We start from the raw sequence: 20904 nt of genomic DNA on the forward strand, positions 1-20904 counted from the left end.
GTGTGTGAACAGTGGCAGGTCCAGTGTCTGTGCAGGTGGCCAAACATCAGGTGTGGATAGTCATGTTCTGTGGATGTTGGTGTTCATATGTATGGTAGACACTCTGTGTTGTAGTGTCTGTTGCATGCGGTTGTTGGAGCACGTTTCCCCGTACTTCCCCGCAGATGGTTTGGACACCTGCTGTTCCTTCCCTTCCTGACATTCTGGGGTGGTGCACTCAGTAGGTGCGGTACGGTGACCGTGCAAGTGTAGCCACTCGCAGGTTTCTCCTTTCCCTTGGCAGGTGCGGCCTCCGAACATCTGATTTTTGTGTGCGTGGTGCGAGCTGGTGATGCCGGCCACGATTTTCCTTATAGGCCAGATAGGTGTTCTGGCGGTCCTTCCCCTTGTATGATGGGTGTGGTGGCTCCATACAACTTTGGTGGCATGCATGTTGTGTCTGAGTTCCATCTCAGTCTGTATTCCTGTTTCGGTGTCCGTTTTGTGGCGAGGTGTGCCCTGCGGACGTAATTTGTCGTAGACCCCTGTGTGGGAGGTACCAGGGTGTACTTCCTTCTCCTGGTAACAGGCTGGCGTCCGCATCAGGCCCGTAGTGATAAGTCCTGTTCACGCTATGTCAGTAGGCAGGGTAGCCATCTTTCCCTCTGGATTGTGCACATTCTATGCAGGCTACTGTTCGGTGGCCTTTTGGTATAAGGCGCAGTGGTCCTTCTTAGTTATTCCCTTACTCTCTCCCATTTTGTTATCTTTGCCTTGGTGTCAGGTCCTTTTTAGATAAATCCTGTACACGTGCGCGGTTTGGAGGAGTTGCATAATTTTTTTGGTTATGCTTAAAGGGTCCAGAGGCCCCTTTTTTAAAGGGGAGGTACTGTTACGTGTGCTGCTGAGACATGTTGTACTATTGTGATTCCAGCAGCACAGCACTCTCAGGGTTAATGATTGAGCTGGCTGGGTGTGGTACTTTCTGCTAGCCAATCCCCTGGATCTGTGCTCACATATAAACCCAGCTCCTGGTCAGTCTGTATGGACCCTCAGGTGAGTAGTCATGAATGCTTGTTTGGTGAGGTTTGCAGTGTGACTTGGTTCATGTCCGTTTGTACGTTTAAATTCTGTCAGTTTTGTGTTAGCTTGCTGTGTGACCTGCAATCTGTGTAATGTCCTGTTGCAGCGTGCAGTGTGAACGGTGTCCGGTTCTGCTGGACTCCTGGTTAGTGTAGGGACTAGCAGTATAACCAGGAGCCGTGAAGTGGCCTGCTAGCTTACAACATCTTGTACAAAATGTCAACCAATACCTGGTATTTATATTCAACTTCCTATCTGTTACTAGTGGTTGCATGTTGTATGCAGTGTATTCTGGGTCTGTCATGTGGCATGTGAATGCATCCTGTTCTGGTGCGTGGCTCCTAGGATCAGCTAGGGCCCAGATCCGAAGACCGCTGGGCTGCCCTTATTGGGGCAATGTCCCCGCTCAGGTAGGGCCACTCTCATTCCTCCTTGTAGCACAGGGTCAGTTGCCTGAAACCGGTGTGAGTCCCGTGTGACCCTGGTGATACACGTGTGCGTCCCCTTTGGTCACGATCGTGTGGGTCCTGTGCTTTGTCTGCCCACACGATCGTAACACTACTTTACCTATTCTTCTTCCAATTATAGCACTCCGGGTGGTATTCCTTGCTGTTTAGGAAGATTAAATCAGCATATTTACTCCGGCCAGATGATCTGGGCTTTTATGGTTTGGGGACACCAATAAACCCAAATAGGCCACTATATCGGAAGCTGACCATTAGGATTATCAACTAGCTATCATTATTTATTATTCTTTGGTCTGTTCAGGTACCTCAAGATATGCTAGAGTGATTCTTGCTGGGTGTTACATTATCGGTTACCCACATAAATCATACTCAGGTCCTTCGTGACCCATCTATTCGCATATTACGAGGACAATTTAGGTCCACTTGTGTACCTTCTGTACTCATTTCTACCAGTCCCTACAAGGAATAAGTCTCTGTATATATATTATCGTTCATTCCATAGGACCGGTAGAATTGACCTTTCTCTTCCATTGGACCAGAGAATTGACGTTTTGTGTGTTATGTTTTTCTCGTTTTGTGTGTCTTTGGGGCAAACAATGCAATGGGGAAGCCTTTGTGCACCTACAGTATAGGCGAGCCCCTGGAACCGAGAGACAAAATTAAACAGGAAGAAAACATAGTGCCCAAACAAGGCAGAGTTTCACCTAGTCCAGGACCTTAGCCTCGGCCCACAATTTTGCCCAATTCATTCTTTGTATGTGTCAGATAGCTGAACAATGCAATGGGAAAGCCATGTGCACCCACAGCATAGGCGAGCCCATGAAACTCAAAGACAGTATTTAACATGAAGAAAATAGAGTGCCCAAACACGACAGAGTTTCACCCCGCCCAGGACCTCGGCCCACACTTCTGTCTAGTCATTCAGTGTATTTGTGACAGATAGGTAAAACACCGCAATGGGAAAGCTGTCTGCACCCTAGTCAAGTCAGTCAGTGTATTTGTGCCAGACAGGTAAAACAATGCAAATGGAAGTCTTTGTGCACCCACAGCATAGGCGAACCCATGAAACTCAAAGATGGTATTACACAGAATGAAATCAGAGTGCCCAAACAAAGCAGTTTCACCCCGCCAAGGACCTCGGCCTCGGCTCACACCCTCAGTAATCGTGGGCATGAAGTGGACTCGGATGCTAGTACAGCTGTGAACATCTCCTGAAATCAGTTACGGTTGCTTTCATCGGTCCAAAGACTGGATGAACCACAAAGAAGGTCCGCAGGCCAAACCTGGCGCAGTTGATTCTTCCCCCCCCCCCCCCCCCAGGACCTTGGCCTCTGCCCACACCCTCAGTAATAGTGGGCCTCAAGCGGACTCGGATGCTAAAGCAGCTATGAACATCTCATTAATGCAGTTACGCTCCTTTTGTTTGGCCCAAACCGCAGTCTTAGATAATTGTGGTAACATGAGAGAAAATACATGTTGCCCACCGCTGATCCCCAGACCCCAAGCAGGAGGAGGAGGTGGCATAATAAGGCCGAGAAACCATTACTGAGGTTGGACCCACAATACTCTGGGTTGGGGAGGTACGCAAGCGGGCCCTGGGTCAGGCTCGGTCCCAGCCTCTACCTTGTGTGACCCAAGGTGCCGTGAGTTAAATAGCTATAGGAAATCCATGTGTCCTCACACACTTTATTCTGTGTATGTGTCAGGCAGTTGAACACCGCAATGGAAAACCTTTGTGCACCCACAGTATAGGCGGACCCCTGTACCATTTCTGTAACAAGAGTATAGGCGAACCCCTCAAACATTTCAGTAGCAAGTGTATAGGTGGACCCCAGTAACATTTCTGTAGCAAGAGTATAGGTGAACCCCTCAAACATTTCAGTACAAAGTGTATAGGCGGACCCCTGTATCATTTCTGTAGCAAGAGTATAGGCAGACCCTAATAACATTTATGTAGCAAGAGTATAGGTGGGCCCCTGTAACATGTCTGTAGCAAGAGTAGAGGCTGACCCCAGTAACATTTCTGCGGCAAGAGTATAGACGGAGGCAGAGCCTGACCGTGGAGCGAAATGGCCACTTGATCTGCAAGCTCCATCGCTGAAACACGAATACAGGCGTCTATCAGCAGCAATCTAAACCGAAGATGGGGAAACTGAACAGGGAAAAGGGAGGTGAGCACCTGGGGTCGCCTCGCCAGCTCGGGGACAGTCAGACTTACAGAAATACTTGAAAGAACGGAGCGTCCGCTACCCCCGCACTCCAGGCAAGATGGCGCCGGCAGCTCAGGCCGCTGCAGACACAGAGCAGAAAGGAGAATCCTCTTCGGAGGGTGAAAAAGGAGAACAAATTTCAAAAGCATTCATGAAGGAGCTTCTCTCTCAAACCATGCTGCCAGTATTAGCTGATCTAGCTGAGATAAAAGAAGATGTCCGGCATATGGGGAGACGAGTAGAAGATCCAGAGGGCTCATCTGTGGTAATGGCGGCACATGCACGGGGAATGGCGCAGGCTCTGAAAGAGCAACACCTCCAACTTAACAGAACACGCCTCATGCAAGAGGATCTCGAAAACCGCAACCGCCGCAGTAACGTCCGCATAAAAGGTATTCCGGAGACATGGGCAGCAGAGGCCCTTCCAAAGGTAATACTAGAAATCTTTTCTTCACTTTTGGGCCCAGACAGAGCAGCCTCAATACTAATTGAGCGTGCCCACAGTGCGCTAAGACCACAACCTCCAGCAACAGACCCATTGAAAGACATTATATGTAAGCTACTCGCCTTCCCTTACGCAGTAGCCATCTTGGAAGCTGCAAGAAATCGCAGAGACCTCCATTATGCAGGAGCACCAATCCAATTATTCCAAGATTTAGCTCCTACAACGCTGGCCAAGCGCCGACTTCCATGCCCTTTATTAGACATACTAAAAGCCAGAAACATCAAATATGCATGGCTATTTCCCTTCGGCTTAGGCATTACCTATAAAGGAAAAAGGGCTCAACATACGTACACCAGAAGATCTTCAAAACTGCTGGCAACATCTAGAGCTAGAGCCAATAGAAATTCCTAACTGGCAGCCTCTCCCTGAGCTCCCAAATCTACCCAACTTGCCGGCACCTGAGAACTGGCGAGTGGTGAATTATGCAAAATCGCCTAAAAGCAAGCAGAGAAAGAAGACCAGAGAGGAGGATGTAACCGAGGACACTTGATTTATGACCTGAACTACAACGGGACATAAAACCAACAAGCTGATTACCGATCCTCTTTTTGAAGAGTAGATGTGAACTGCAACTCACAAATAACATTCGCCGTTCGTTATTGTTTTCTCTTTTTCTCTTTTCTTTTCTGTCTGTTTTCACCTTTTTAGAATACTACCAAACATCACGGTAGAAGACATATTCTTTACGGGATTCAAAAACAGACTCTTCTCCCAATTGCCCACAGAGGCCGTTTATGAACACCCCCTGCTAATGGGATGCCTGTTTGTCTCGACCCGATCAGGACTTGAAAGTTTAAGTATTTTCTTCCATCACTAGTTAAACTCCTGCCTCAACCCTTGCAGAGGCTCTCGATAACTGTTGTTGAGATCACCTGCAATTTCCCTCAATAAGAGGGTCAGCTACTTTGACATAGTCAAAAACAGTTGATTGCTTACCTGTACTTCATCAGTTTTTCTTTCTTTCCCCTTCCCTATACATTCCCTGATCCCACCAACACCTTTCCACCCACCCTCTTCCCCTGCCCTACCTACTGTCCCCTTCTTTAAACCTCTAGACTCAACATTAGGGTTCATACTAAAAGAATCAAGTTTTATTGTTAAGTCTAACGATTTCAAGTAGAAAAGTTGAATGTTGCATAACTTCTAGATTGCCTCCCTCCTATACCTTCCAATAAGTTCGAGCCAACATTCACGGTTGCCCATCTTGGTCTCCCGGAAATGTCCACGGATGCAATTCGGTTTACGTCCTTTAACGTTCGGGGCCTCAATTCACCGCAGAAGAGATACAACACCTTCCAATAACTGAAGAGGTATAACACAAAAATCATATTATTACAAGAAACACATTTCAAGGGAAATAAATGCTTAGCCCTTCCAGGAAAAATATTCACTCAGAGCTTCCACAATGCTGACCCCCTATCCGCTTACAAGGGAGTTTCCATACTTATGCACAGATCCATTAATTTCATCTGCAATGCGGAATATTCAGACGAGATGGGGAGAGTTCTTTTCATAAAAGGCACAATTAATAATACTAAATTAACCATAGCCAACCTATACACCCCAAATATTGGAACATAACTCTCAATCCACTGCTAGACTCCTCAAGGGGTAGATCCCAGGTCTCACAGGGGCGAATAAACACTCTTATTAAAACTCTCCAAGATCTGGATGTAGTGGACGTTTGGGGACTACTAAACCCTACTACAAGGGACTACACCAACTTCTCTACACCACGTGCATCTTATCAGAGATTAGACTATATATGTATTTCCTCAAGCCTTTTAACAAAGGTGGAAAGGGCCGATATTGATGTAATCTCAATCTCTGACAGGTTCCTCCTCATGGCAGACGCACTTATAAATAGACATGAGGTTTAATGTTCACATGCCCCCTTACATGTGAACATTAAAATTGGCAGGAATGACCCTAAAGAGTGGAGGTGGCGCCTCAATGATTCCCTCCTGGACTCTCAAGAAGAGAAAGATAAATTGTTAGACATGATGGAGGAACATTTCAAACTAAATTGTAAAGCGGGCCTTGAACTTCTAGTAATCTGGGATGCACACAAAGTTTACATGAGGGGCCTGCTTATTGCTTTGGGCTCCAGGACCAAAAAAAAGCAGCAACAGGAAATAGATAGTTTATTATCGCAGATTGCAAAATTAGAACAAACATCTAAACTATCCACAACAAATATAGTCCTGGAAGAATTAACTTCCAAGAGGAGGGAACTTAAGTTCCTTCTTGAATCTAGATTCAACAAAAAACAAATTTTTGTTTAAACAGTCTTCCTCCAAGGAAACAAGGGAAGCAAGTTTATTTCAGCACTACTTAAAAAATCCCACTCCAAAAACTTTATAAACTCCATCAAGGACCAGTCAGGGAGGTTGGTCTCCTCCTCCCAAAAAATAGCCGAAGTCTTTCTGTGTTTCTATACACAACTGTATAATTTAAATGTCCACTCAGGAACTGAAGAAAAACAAATAGTGAATGAGAAAATCCACCTCTTCCTGAGCAAACTGACTCTCCTGAAACTGGGGGAGGATGCAGTACAGTCCCTAACAACCCCAGTGACAGAACAAGAGGTTGAAGAGTTGATAGACTCTATACCCCCGGGTAAAAGTCCAGGACCGGATGGGTTCTCCTCTGCCTAATATAAGACCTTCAAAACTCTGCTTATCCCGAGACCTAAGGAATATTTCAACACACTTCTACAAGGTGCGAACCTAACTAAATACGCCCAAGAAGCTCTCATTACCCTTATTCACAAGGAGGGTAAGGACCCATGGTTATGTTCCAATTACAGACCAATTTCCCTTATAAACCTTGACATTAAACTTTGGGCCAAGTTACTTGCCAAAAGAATGGAGGACTTTGTCCCATTCCTGATTAATAGAGAACAAACGGGTTTCATCAAGGGAAGAGAGGGAAGGGATAATTGCCTCAGACTATTACATGCTACAAGATTCGCACAACTTCATAGAGTCCCAGCAGTCTTGATAGGAACACACGCAGAAAAAGCATTTGATCGCATCAACTGGCTCTACATGAAAAGGGTTCTGTTCCACTTTAACTTTCCCACGCCTTTTATTGAAGCAATCTTTTCTCTCTACAACAGTCCATTTGCGAGATTGAGGATCAACAACATACTATCTTCTGCTTTCGAAATACGGAACGGAACCCACCAGGGGTGTCCGCTCTCCCCGACGCTCTTTGTCTTTGCCTTGGAACCTTTTCTCCAAGGAGTGAGACAACACCCTGAAATTAAAGGAATTACCGTTGGCACTCACTCACTCTCTCTAGCTGCATTTGCTGACGACATTATGTTTACAGTGTCTGAACCAGAGAGGGGAGTACCAAAATTAATAGAGTACTTAGACTTCTTTGGTGCTGTATCGGGATTTAAAATCAATTACTCAAAATCTACCATTCTAAATGTCTCGGTTCCCCACGCCCGTAGCATAATACTAAGAACACAGTCTCGGTTTACATGGTCGGAGACGTGAATAGATTACTTGGGGGTGAAGATCACTAAAAAGACAGAGGACCTGTTTGCTATAAACTTCCTTCCACTACTTCCTCATACTAAAAATTTACTTCCCACATACGATTTACCATGGTTTGGCAGGAAGAATATCTTAAAATCATATGTCCTCCCAATTATACTATATAAATTTCGCATGCTCCCGATCTTCATTCCCGGGACCTTTTTTAACACTCTTGGATCAATGTTTTCGGGAGGCAGAGGAGACCCTGTCTAGCACATAGCTTATTAATCAAAAGAAGATGGGAGGGTGGAATAGATATGCCGTGTGCACATAGCATATACTGTGCAACCCAGCTCTGCTACTGGCTGGACCTGGTGAGCCCAGCAAGGGACCCTCTCCTCCAGCACCTCGCCACAAGGACATATGGTGACACGTTGCTGGATGATCTCTGGTTCCCCAACAAGACCGCATACAATTCAAACAAATTCAATCCATTGGTAAGGGGCCCCTGTGAGACCTGGGACACAATGAAGAAATCTTTGGCACCAGATCCATCTCCGGAAGCCCCCATAGGCACCTTACACAAATTAATAGACACTCCTATGGACCCTACAACCAGAAGCGTCTGGGGAAAATTCTTAGGCTTAACGGTGGGTGATGTCCAAAGACAGGCACATAGGAAGGCTGAAGATATCCTACAGATATTAAGACCCGAGATACAACTTTCCTTTTTGCAAAAAGCACATATTGTTAAGTCCTTAGATACTTTCTTTAAACTATTCAAGTCGACCAGACCCAGCACTCCATTTGAAAAAATGCTACATGAGGGAGCACCAAAACACAAACTGATCACTCAACTCCACAAGAAATTTATATTCCCCTCATTAGCTATAAAACCTGGAATCCTTAGCTCATGGGAGAAGGAGCTAGACATTTCCCTCACTAAGGTGGAAACAAAACGTATCCTTCAGGTGGCGTTTGCTTTGTCACCATGTGTCCTAGCCCAAGAAAACCATTATAAACTATTAGCTAGATTGTATAAAAGCCCACAATGGCTCTTTGCATATAACTTAGCGCCACATGATAGATGTTGGAGATGCGACAGAGCAGTCGGATCTTACCGACACATCTGGTGGGAGTGTTCTGCACTCTCCAAATTTTGGAAGGAAGTGGAAAAGGTGCTGAGAAACATAAAACTAGATTTCAAACTAACAGCTGACAAAATATTCCTATGGAGACCTGCCAATTATTTTCACCCACTCAGAAACAAACTGGTAGCCGCTCTAATAGATACGGCCAAAGCGTTAATCCCCTCCCTATCGCTTCAAAAGACTCCCCCTACACTCACACTATGGAAGGAGAAAGTCGACATGCTATATAACCTAGAGGAACTATCTAGTTGGAAAATGGGTACACATGATAGTTTTATACAGAAGAGGACCCCTTGGAAGCGGATAGCCTAAAACCCAATTCATAAAGATAAGGTTAATAGCAACCACTAAGGTGGGGAAATTGATAAAACTTAAGTAAATCAATTCTACGGTCCCGCCATTGGAACAGTCAGACAGTTAGGAAGAGGACTCTTGGACTTTTAGATACAGGACAAGGACGAACCCCCGAACGTGGACACGGCCGCGTTTACGACTGGGAATGGACCCTGCGAATATTATACTATAGGAGAATCCTCGAGAACAAGGATGGCAACAGAATACCCAGTAGCGTGGAGCACGCTCTTCTCTTTCGCTCTTACCCCCGTAGCTATCTTGCCTATCCCTCCGCCCCCCCCCTCCCCCACTTTCCCTTCCCTCCCCCTTCTTCTTTACTTCCCCCCAAGGGTTTGTATAGTGCGTTACTTTTTTAGAAGTAGAGTGAGACTGGATGGCACGGTTTGATAGAGCCAAGAAGACCCAAAACGGGTATACAATAAAAACCCTAAAGGTAATACTGCTGGTTTGCACTGTAAACAAATAGGCTTTTTTGTATTGTATACCTGAGACACTCTATGAATGTGTTACATATAAACTAATTGTTTAAAAAAAAAAAAAAAAAAGAGTATAGGCGGACCCCAGTAACATTTCTGTAGCAAGAGTATAGGCGGACCCCAGTAACATTTCTGTAGCAAGAATATAGACGGCCCCAGTAACATTTCTGTAGCAAGAGTATAGGCGTACCCCTGTAACATTTCTGTAGCAAGGGTATAGGCGGACCCTAGTAACATTTCTGTAGCAAGAATATAGACGGACCCCAGTAACATTTCTGTAGCAAGGGTATAGGCGGACCCCAGTAACAATTCTGTAGGAAGCGTATAGGCGGACCCCTGTAACATTTCTGTAGAAAGAGTATAGACGGACCCCAGTAACATTTTTGTAGCAAGTTTAAAAAACGAAAAATATCCCGCGCCTTGAAAGAAACCAATCTTTTTTTATTTTGTTTAAAACAACGCGTTTCAACACATGATTGTGTCTTTATCAAGTTTATACATACAGCATGGTGTGTGCTACCTTATATAGTGAGGGATAACATACGTCTGAGGCTCACTTTCCAATTAACTAGGGGCGTGATTTTTCAATTAAGGTGATTTATTTGTCACCTGTCTGACCACGGAGCTCTCAATGGAATGATATACATTCCATAGTTTTTTTCTCCTTTGAACTTTATTGTTACAGTTTGTTTCTTTTCATACATCTGGTTTAGTTCTAAGACTGTCTCATTGAGACTGTTATATAGGATTATTATCTGTTTATTCTGTCTGTAATTTTTATTTTTTGATATATGTTTTTGTATAGTTTATTTAAAAAAATTTTATTTGTTTAAAATGAAGGCTTTCATCTTAAAATTTCTCTAATACTTCGTTGAGACCTTCTGGCATTAAGGTGTTTAGGCGATAAATCCAATACATTTCTTTTCTTCGTAGTCTCATTATAGAATTTTGTTTTATTGTTTCTAAAGGTATTAAAGGAGATGTCCCGCGCCGAAACGGGTTTTTTTTTTTTTAACCCCCCCCCCCGTTCGGCGCGAGACAACCCCGATGCAGGGGTTAAAAAAACCACCCGCACAGCGCTTACCTGAATCCCGGCGGTCCGGTGACTTCAATACTTACCGCTGAAGATGGCCGCCGGGATCTTCTACCTTCGTGGACCGCAGCTCTTCTGTGCGGTCCACTGCCGATTCCAGCCTCCTGATTGGCTGGAATCGGCACGTGACGGGGCGGAGCTACACGGAGCCGCTCTCTGGCACGAGCGGCTCCATAGAAGAAAGCTGAAGACCCGGACTGCGCAAGCGCGGCTAATTTGGCCATCGGAGGCCAAAAATTAGTCGGCTCCATGGAGACGAGGACGCTAGCAACGGAGCAGGTAAGTATAAAACTTTTTATAACTTCTGTATGGCTCATAATTAATGCACAATGTACATTACAAAGTGCATTATTATGGCCATACAGAAGTGTATAGACCCACTTGCTGCCTCGGGACATCTCCTTTAATCTTAATTTTGCACTATTTTTATTGTGTTTTTCTTTGAAATGTTTTGATATGCTATGTTTTTCATATCCCCTTTTAATATTATACCGGTGTTGGTTGATCCTAATGTTTAAACTGTTACTTGTTCTCCCGATATATCGCAAGCCGCAAGGGCATTCTAATAAATAAATGATGTTTTTGCTTTTACATGTCATTTTTTCTTTTATTTTTATTTTTTCTTCGCCTTTTTGTATAAAGTTTTGTTTGTGACACATATGTGTGCAACATTTGCACTTCATATTGTTACATTTGAAACCACCTGTTTTTATTTAATGCCAGAAGGTCTCAACGAAGTATTAGAGAAATTGGAAAGTGAGCCTCAGACGTATGTTATCCCTCACTATATAAGGTAGCACACACCATGCTGTATGTATAAACTTGATAAAGACACAATCATGTGTTGAAACGCGTTGTTTTAAACAAAATAAAAAAAGATTGGTTTCTTTCAAGGCGCGGGATATTTTTCGTTTTTTAAACTTTATCATCCAAACCAGACCGTGACTGCAAACACGGTGAAAGGATTTCCCCGGACGCCGCTCCAAAAGAACAGACGGAGAAGCAAGAAACCTGCTGAAGGCAAACGTGGACAACAGGTGCAGAGGGGTTATTTCCTTACCATCGGATTAACCCTTCTGGCACCGGGTAAGTCCACTCTTTCTCTTTTTTTCTTTTTTAAGCTATAAAAGCACTTAAAATTGCTAGTGAGGCGCATTCTAAAGCACATTTTCTATTTTTGTAGCAAGAGTATAGGCAGACCGCAGTAACATTTCTGTAGCAAGAATATAGACTGACCCCAGTAACATTTCTGTAGCAAGAGTATAGGCGTACCCCTGTAACATTTCTGTAGCAAGGGTATAGGCGGACCCCAGTAACAATTCTGTAGGAAGCGTATAGGCGGACCCCTGTAACATTTCTGTAGGAAGAGTATAGACGGACCCCAGTAACATTTCTGTAGCAAGAATATAGACGGACCCCAGTAACATTTCTGTAGCAAGGGTATAGGCGGCCCCCAGTAACAATTCTGTAGGAAGCGTATAGGCGGACCCCTGTAACATTTCTGTAGAAAGAGTATAGACGGACCCCAGTAACATTTTTGTAGCAAGAGTATAGGCGGACCCCAGTAACATTTCTGTAGCAAGAATATAGACGGACCCCAGTAACATTTCTGTAGCAAGAGTATAGGCGTACCCCTGTAACATTTCTGTAGCAAGAGTATAGGCGGACCCCAGTAACAATTCTGTATTAAGAGTATAGGCGGACCCCTGTAACATTTCTGTAGGAAGAGTATAGGCGGATCCAGTAACATTTCTGTAGCAAGAGTATAGGCGGACCCCAGTAACATTTCTGTAGCAAGAGTATAGGCGTACCCCTGTAACATTTCTGTAGGAAGAGTATACGCGGACCCCAGTAACATGTCTGTAGCAAGAGTATAGGCGGACCCCAGTAACATTTCTGTGAAAAGAGTATAGGCGGACCAAAATAACATGTATACAGCAGGAGTATGGGCGGACCCCAGTAATATGTCTGTAGCAAGAGTATAGGCGAACCCCTCAAACCTTTGAGTACCAAGTGTATAGGCGGAACCCAGTAACATTTCTGTAGGAAGAGTATAGGCAGACCCCAGTAACATTTCTGTAGCAAGACTATAGGCGGACCACAATAACATTTATGTAGCAATAGTATAGGCGGACCCCTGTAACTTGTCTGTAGCAAGAGTATAGGTGGACCCCTGTAACATTTCTGTAGCAAGAGTATAGGTGAACCCCTCAAACCTTTTAGTACCAAGTGTATAGGCGGACCCCAGTAACATTTCTGTAGCAAGAGTATAGGCAAACCCCTCAAACCTTTGAGTACCAAGTGTATAGGCGAAACCCAGTAACATTTCTGTAGGAAGAGTATAGGCAGACCCCAGTAACATTTTTGTAGCAAGAGTATAGGCAGACCCCTGTAACATTGCTGTAGCAGGAGTATATGCGGACCCCTGTAACATTGCTGTAGCAAGAGTATAGGCAGAACCCAATAACATTTATGTAGCAAGAGTATAGGCGGACCCTTGTAACATGTCTGTTACGTGTGCTGCTGGGATCTGTTGTACTATATACTCCCAGCAGCACAGTCAGGTGGTTGAGGGTTAATTGAGCTGGCTGGGCATGGTACTTCCTGCTAGCCAATCTCCTGGAATGGTGCTTAAATATAAACCCAGCTCCTGGTCAGTCTCTGGCTGGACCCTAGGGTGAGCACTCATGTTACGTCTCTGTCCTGTAACTTGTTATCAGTCATGTTCAGCTTGTTCCCACTCTGATCTGTGTTTGCAAGTAGGTCTATTGTCTCTCTGCTTCCCCAAGATTGTTTGGACAACTGTAGTCCTAGTCTGCAGTACATGCAGCCCCCCTTTCCTTCCCCCTGTACAGGTGCAGCCTCCAAAGGTCTTATGTCTTATTCTGGGTGTCAGTTGGTGTAATTGGACACGGTTCCCTATGTCAGCCTGTGTAGCTGACTGTCTATTCCCCCTGTATAAGGACACATAGACTTGCTATGAGTTCCATCTGTGTGCATGTGAGCTCTGGGTGGAGTCTGTCTGGGTTTCTATATGTTGCAGCTGGCTGTGTCCAGTGCTCTGTTCTGTCCTGTTGCAAGCTTTGCTGAGTGATCTTTGTCTTGCTGGTTCATGTCCATTTGTACGTTTAAATTCTGTCAGTTTTGTGTCAGTTTGCTGCGTGACCTGCTATCTGTGTCCTGTCCTGTTGCAGCTTTCTGTGTGAACACTGTCCGGGTCTCCAGGACTCCCGGTTAGTGTATGGACTAGCGGTATAACCAGGAGCCATGAAGTGGCCCGCTAGCTTCCATGTTTTGTACAAAATGTCAACCAATACCTGGTATTTATATTCAGCTTATCATCTGTTACTAGTGGTTGCGTTGTGGCTGCTGTATGCTGTGTATTCTGTGGTTCTGTCTCTGTCATGTTGCATGTGTATGTCTCCTGTTCTGTGGCGTGGCTCCTAGGATCAGCTAGGGGCCAGATCCGAAGACCGCTGGGCTGCCCTTTATTGGGACGAATCCCCAGCTTAGGTAGGGCCATGCCATCCTTCTGTGTAGAACAGGGTCAGTTGCCTGAAACCTGTGTGAATCCCGTGTGACCGTGGTGCTACCTGTGTGCGTCCATCTCATCCATTCTATCCCTCATCCCTTTTAGGGAACGATCATGTGGGCTCCCATTCTTAGGCTGCCCCCACGATCGTAACAATGTCTGTAGGAAGAGTATAGGCGGACCCCAAAAACATTTCTGTAGCAAGAGTATAGGTGTACCCCTGTAACATTTCTGTAGCAAGAGCATAGGCGGACCCCAGTAACATTTCTGTAGCAAGAGTATAGGCGGACCCCAGTAACATTTCTGTAGCAAGAGTATAAGTGGACAGCTGTAACATTTCTGTAGGATGAGTATAAGTGGACCCCAGTAACATTTATGCAGCAAGAGTATAGGAGGACCCTTGTAACATGTCTGTAGCACGAGTATAGGCGGACCCCAGTAAAACTTATGTAGCAATAATATAGGCAAACCCCAGTAACATTTTTGTAGCAAGAATATAGGCAAACCCCTGTAACATTTCTGTAGCAAAAGCATAGGCAGACCCAAGTAACATTTCTGTAGCAAGAGTATAAGCGGACCCCTCTAACATTTCTGTAGTAACAGTATAAGCGGACCCCTCTAACATTTCTGTAGTAACAGTATAAGCGGACCCCTCTAACATTTCTGTAGTAACAGTATAAGCGGACCCCTCTAACATTTCTGTAGTAACAGTATAAGCGGACCCCTCTAACATTTCTGTAGCAAGAGTATAGGCGGACTCTAGTAACATTTCTGTAACAAGAGAATAGGCGGACCCCAGTAACATTTCTGTAGCAAGAGAATAGGCGGACCCCAGTAACATCTCTGTAGCAAGACTATAGGCGGACCACAATAACATTTATGTAGCAAGAATATAGGCAGACCCCTGTAACATTTTTGTAGCAAGAGTATAGGCGAACCCCTCAAACCTTTCAGTATGAAGTGTATAGGCGGACCCCTGTAACATTTCTTAAGCAAGAGTATAGGCGAAAGCCTCAAACCTTTCAGTACCAAGTGTACAGTCGGACCCCAGTAACATTTATGTAGCAAGAGTATAGGCGGGCCCCTGTAACATGTCTGTAGCAAGAGTTTGGGCGGACCCCTGTAACATTTCTTTAGCAAGAGTATAGGCGAACCTCTGTAAAATTCTTTATAGCAAGAGTGTAGGCGAACCCTTGAAACATTGGTATGCCTAGAGTATAGGCAAACACCTGAAAAAATGTGGTTACCAAGATTGTAGGCGAAGGCCGGAAAAATTAATTAGATAACAGAGATGAGCGAGCACCAAAATGCTCGGATGTTCGTTGCTCGAATTGAACTTTCCGCGATGCTCGAGGGTTCGTTTTGAGTAACGAACCCCATTGAAATCGATGAGCGACTCGAGCATTTTTGTATATCGCCGATGCTCTCTAAGGTTTTCATTTGTGCAAATCTTCAAAACGTATGAAAGTGATGGAAACGACACAGATATGGATGGGGCAGGCGAGGGGCAACATGCTGGGCTGCATCTCAGGTTCCCAGGTCCCACTATTAAGCCACAATAGTGGCAAGAGTAAGCCCCCCCCCCCAACAATTTTTACTTCGGACAAACCCTCATTACCAATGCATACCTTAGCTAAGCACCACACTACCTCCAACCAAGCACAAGCACTGCCTGCGGGACACACCGCTGCCTCTTCTACTGGGTTACATGCTGCCCAGCCCCCCCCCCCCCCCCTTCGCACAGCCCTGCGTCCGCAGCGCACACAAAAGTGTCCCTGCGCACCCTTCAGCTACCCTCATGCCACACGCTGGCTGCATAGCCACACCACACTCATGTCCATTTATAAGCGCGTCCGCCATGAGGAGGAACCGGGGGCACACACTGCAGAGGGTTGGCAGGGCCAGGTAGCGACCCTCTTTAAAAGGGGCGGGGCAATAGCCCACAATGCTGTAGAGAATCGATGAGAAATTGATGTTCGATCTTCATTCCAATAAATTGCCAACCTCCATCAGGAGCTGCAAACGTGGGCATGAGTTACATAGCTATGGGGAATCCATGTGCCCACACAGTATTCATTCTGTCTAGGTGTCAGATAGCTCAATCGATACTGCAAAGGGAAAGCCATCTGCACTCTGCCCCTACCCAACTCAGTCAGTGTCTTTGTGCCAGACAGGTCAAACACCGCGATGGGAAGTCTGTGGGCATAGGTGGGTTCAACACAACCCAAGACATGAACAATAAAGAAATCAGAGTGGCCAAACATAGCAGACTTACACTGCATCGACTACATAGGCCTCGGGCCACAGCTTCAGCAATCGTAGGCAGGAAGCGGACTTCAATGCTAGTACACCTGTGAAGGTCTCATTAAATCTCTTACGTTTTTTTTCACCGCTCCAAAGACTGGATTAGCCAGGAAAACGTTCCACGGGCCCAACCTGGTGCCGTTGCAGTTCCTCCGGGACATAGGCCTCGGCCAACAGCTTCAGCAATCGTAGGCAGGAAGCGGACTTCGATGCTAGTACACCTGTAAAGGTCTCATTAATGCAGTTATGCTCCTCTCCTGTGGCCCAAACGAGTTTCTCAGATAACTGTGGTAACACAAGAGAAAATACATGATGCGCAATGCTGACCCCCTGACCCCAAGCAGGAGGAGGTGGCCTCACAAGGCCCTGAAACCATGACCAGGACCCGCTGTAGCCTGTGCTGAAAGGATGTGAGCGGGCCCTTGGCCAGGCTCGGTCCCAGCAAACACCTTGTGTGGCCCAAGGTGCTGCGAGTGACACAGCAATGGGAAATCTATGTCTCCACACACTACTTATTCTGTTTCAGTGTCGGATACCTCATCGATAACGCAAGGGGTAAACCATCTGCACTCTGCACCCTACCCGAGTCTGTCAGTCTTTTGAGGACAGACAGGTAAAACACCTCTATGGGAAGTCTGTGTGCACCCACAGCATGGGTGGGTCCAAGGAACTTAAAGACAGTACACATAAAGAAATCAGAGTGCCCAAACATGGCAGATTTTCACTGCGCCCAGGACATAGGCCTCTGCACAAACCCTCAGCCATCGCGGGCATAGAGTGGAATCCGATGCTATTGTAGCTGTGAATGTCTCATTAGCGCTGTATCGCTCCTCTTGTTTGTCTCAATGCCGTGTCCCGGATATCTGTGGTAACGTGAGAGAAAATACATGTTGGCTTCGGCCCACACTCCATGCCCTAGTCAGTCAGTGGGTTTTTTTGGGCCAGATAGGTAGAACTCCGCGATGGGAAAACTTAGTGCACCCATAGTATGCACAAACCCCTGTATTATTCCTGTAGCAAAGGTATAAGCTGACCCCAGTAACAGTTATGTTGCTGAAGTCTAGGGAGGCCCCAGTAACATTTCTGTAGTAACAGTACAGACAGACCCCAGTAATATTTCTGTAGTAACAGTATAGGCAGACCCCAGTAACATTTGTGTAGCAACAGTATAGGCAGACCCCTGTAACATTTGTGTAGCAGCAGTATAGGCAGACCCCTGTAACATTTCTGCAGCTGAAGTATAGGCAGCCCCCGGTAACATTTCTGCAGCTGAAGTATAGGGAGACCCCTGTAACATTTCTGTAGCTAAAGTATAGGCAGACCCCTGTAACATTTCTGCAGCTGAAGTATAGGCAGACCCCTGTAACATTAATGCAGTTACGCTTCTCTCCTTTGGCCCAAACAAGTTTCTCAGATAACTGTGGTAACACGAGAGAAAATACATGATGTACATTGCTGATCACCTGACCCCAAGCAGGAGGAGGAGGTGGCCTTACAAGGCCAAGAAACCATAACCAGGACCCGCTGTAGCCTATGTTGAAAGGATGTGAGCGGGCCCTTGGCCAGGCTCGATCCCAGCAAATACCTTGTGAGACCCTAGGTGCTGCGACTGACATAGCAAAGGGCAGTCCATGTGCCCACACAGTATTCATTCTGTCTAGGTGTCAGATAGCTCTATCGACACCGCAAGGGGAAAGCCATCTGGACTATGCACCCTACCCAAGTCAGTCAGTGACTTTGTGTCGGGCAAGTAAATCACCGCTATGGGAAGTCTTTGTGCACCCACAGCGTAGGTGAGCCGAAGGAACCCAAAGACAGTAATAAACATGAAGAAATGATAGTGCCCAAACATGCCAGACTTTCACTGTGCCGAGTACATAGGACTCTGCACACACCCTCAGCAATCGTGGGCATAGAGCAGACTCCGATGCTAGTACAGCTGTGAAGGTCTCATCAATGCAGTAACGCTCCTCTTCTGTGGCCCAAACCAGTGTCTCAGATAACTGTGGTAACACGGGAGAAAATACATGATGCCCAGTGCTGATCCCCTGACCCCAAGCAGGAGGAGGAGGTGGCATTACAAGCCCAAGACACCATGACCAGGACCCGCAATAGTCCGTGTGGGAAGCACGTTAGCGGGCCCAGGGTCAGGCTCCGTTCCAAGCCTCCACCTTTGTGACCCAAGGTGCCCTGAGTTACATAGCAACGGGAAATCCATGTGTCGCAACATAGATAGCTCAACACTGGAAGGGGCAGTCTTTGAGTTCCTTGGCCTAGCCTATGCTGTAAGTGCACAAAGATGGTATTACACAGGAAGAAATCGGAGTGCCCAACCATGGGAGAGTTTCGCCCCGCCAAGCAACTTGGCCTCGGCCAGCAATTCTGGCCTAGTCAGTCACTGCATTATTTGTGCCACATAGGTAAAACACCACAATGGGAAGACTTAGTGCACCCATAGTATAGACAGACCCCTGTAACATTCCTGTAGCAAAGGTATAAACAGTTCCCAGGAACATTTCTGTAGCAGCAGTATAGGCAGACCCCTGTAACATTTTTGTAGCTGCAGTATAGGCAGACCCCAGTAACATTTCTCTAGCAGCAGTATACGCAGACCACTGTAACATTTCTGTAGCAGCAGTATCACAGACCCCTGTAACATTTATGTAGCAGAAGCATATGCAGACCCCAGTACCATTTTTGCAGCAGCAGTATAGGGTGTGAGGAAGGAGGAGCAGCAGCCAGAGGATTCAGAGTTTCAGTAGTGGACTGCGTAGAAGACTGGGTGCCCGATACATTGCTGGATGCATTTTCTGCCATCTACGACAGGACCTGCTCACACTGCTCTGTTTGCAGTAAAGGTCTACCACGTGGACCCATAAATTGGGATATGAAGCTGGGGACATCAGAAACTTGCCTCTCTCCTAATCCCGCAGCAGCCGGCTGGGATACACCTGGACCAGGAACTTGGCCTGTGCCGACACCCTCACTTGGAACTCCGCATCCTCGCCCGCGTCCACATCCTCGACCCCTACCCCTCAGCATGGTGGATTACGAATAGAGCAGACACAGACCGCTGTAAATAATTATGCAATTATATGCGTACACTTTCACGCAGAGAGCGGAATCGTAACGCTAACTCCAGGCAGAAAAAATGGAAGGAAGGCCGCAAACAGACCTAGCAATGCAATAGTGATGCACCAAAACTCCCACCAGGCACCCAGTAAAATGCAGACGGTCAGAGGTAGAACTAAGGAGTTTTTTGGGGTTTTTTTGAAAAAGAAGACAGGCTATATACTGTGTATATCACTTTCCCTCTATGAGTACCTGTGTTGGCCGTACGCTGATCGTCAAATTCACTGCAGACACAGGCCAGTGTAAATAATCTTGGAATTATGTGTTTGTCGCTGAGAGCAGTACAGTAAGGCAAACTCCAGGCAGAAAAAAATAGTCAGGAAGGCTGCAAAAAGGCCTAAGTGCAATAGTCATGGACTAAAACTCCCATCAGACAGCCTGTAAAATGCGCACGGTCACAGGTAGAACTAAGAAGGACCGTTGGGTTTCTTGTACACAGGATCCTACACTACCACTTTCCCTATCTCAGCAACGCTGTCCCTATACTATGTAGTACAGACTGCAGCCTGAGAACGCTAAAGCTGTAATGGGGCTGCACGCCCGATATACAAAAAAAAATTTTGCAAAACTGCTCCCAGCAGCCACAACAGTAATGCACACGGTCAGATGTGGCCCTAAGAAGGACCATTGGGGTTCTTGAAGACAGGATCCTACACTAACACTTTCCCTATAGCAGCACCAGCACTGTCCCTGATCTCTCCTAGTGTGTGACTGTGGCGAGCCGCGGGCGGCCCCACTTTAAATACTCGGCGGTCACTTGATCTCGCCAGCCACTCACTGCAGGGGGGTGGGATAGAGCTGGAACGTCACAGGAGGAAGTTGTAATGCCTTCCCTGCGTTTCTATTGGCCACAAAATGGCGCAAAACTTTCAGGGAAGGAAATGGAATTGACTCGAACATCACGTGGTGCTCGCCTCGAGTAACGAGCATCTCGAGTACCCTAATACTCGAACGAGCATCAAGCTCGGACGAGTACGCTCGCTCATCTCTATTAGATAACAGTATTGGCAAGGGCCTGAAAAATTGGTGTACCAAGAGTACAAGTGTACCCCTGAAAAATTGCCCAACCGCGAGGGCAGGTAAAACGTATAACACCTTGCTGTTGCTTAATTTGTAACAGAGCCTGG

Source organism: Eleutherodactylus coqui, chromosome 9 (assembly GCF_035609145.1).
Source record: "Eleutherodactylus coqui strain aEleCoq1 chromosome 9, aEleCoq1.hap1, whole genome shotgun sequence".
In the NCBI taxonomy this organism is placed as follows: Eukaryota; Metazoa; Chordata; class Amphibia; order Anura; family Eleutherodactylidae; genus Eleutherodactylus; species Eleutherodactylus coqui.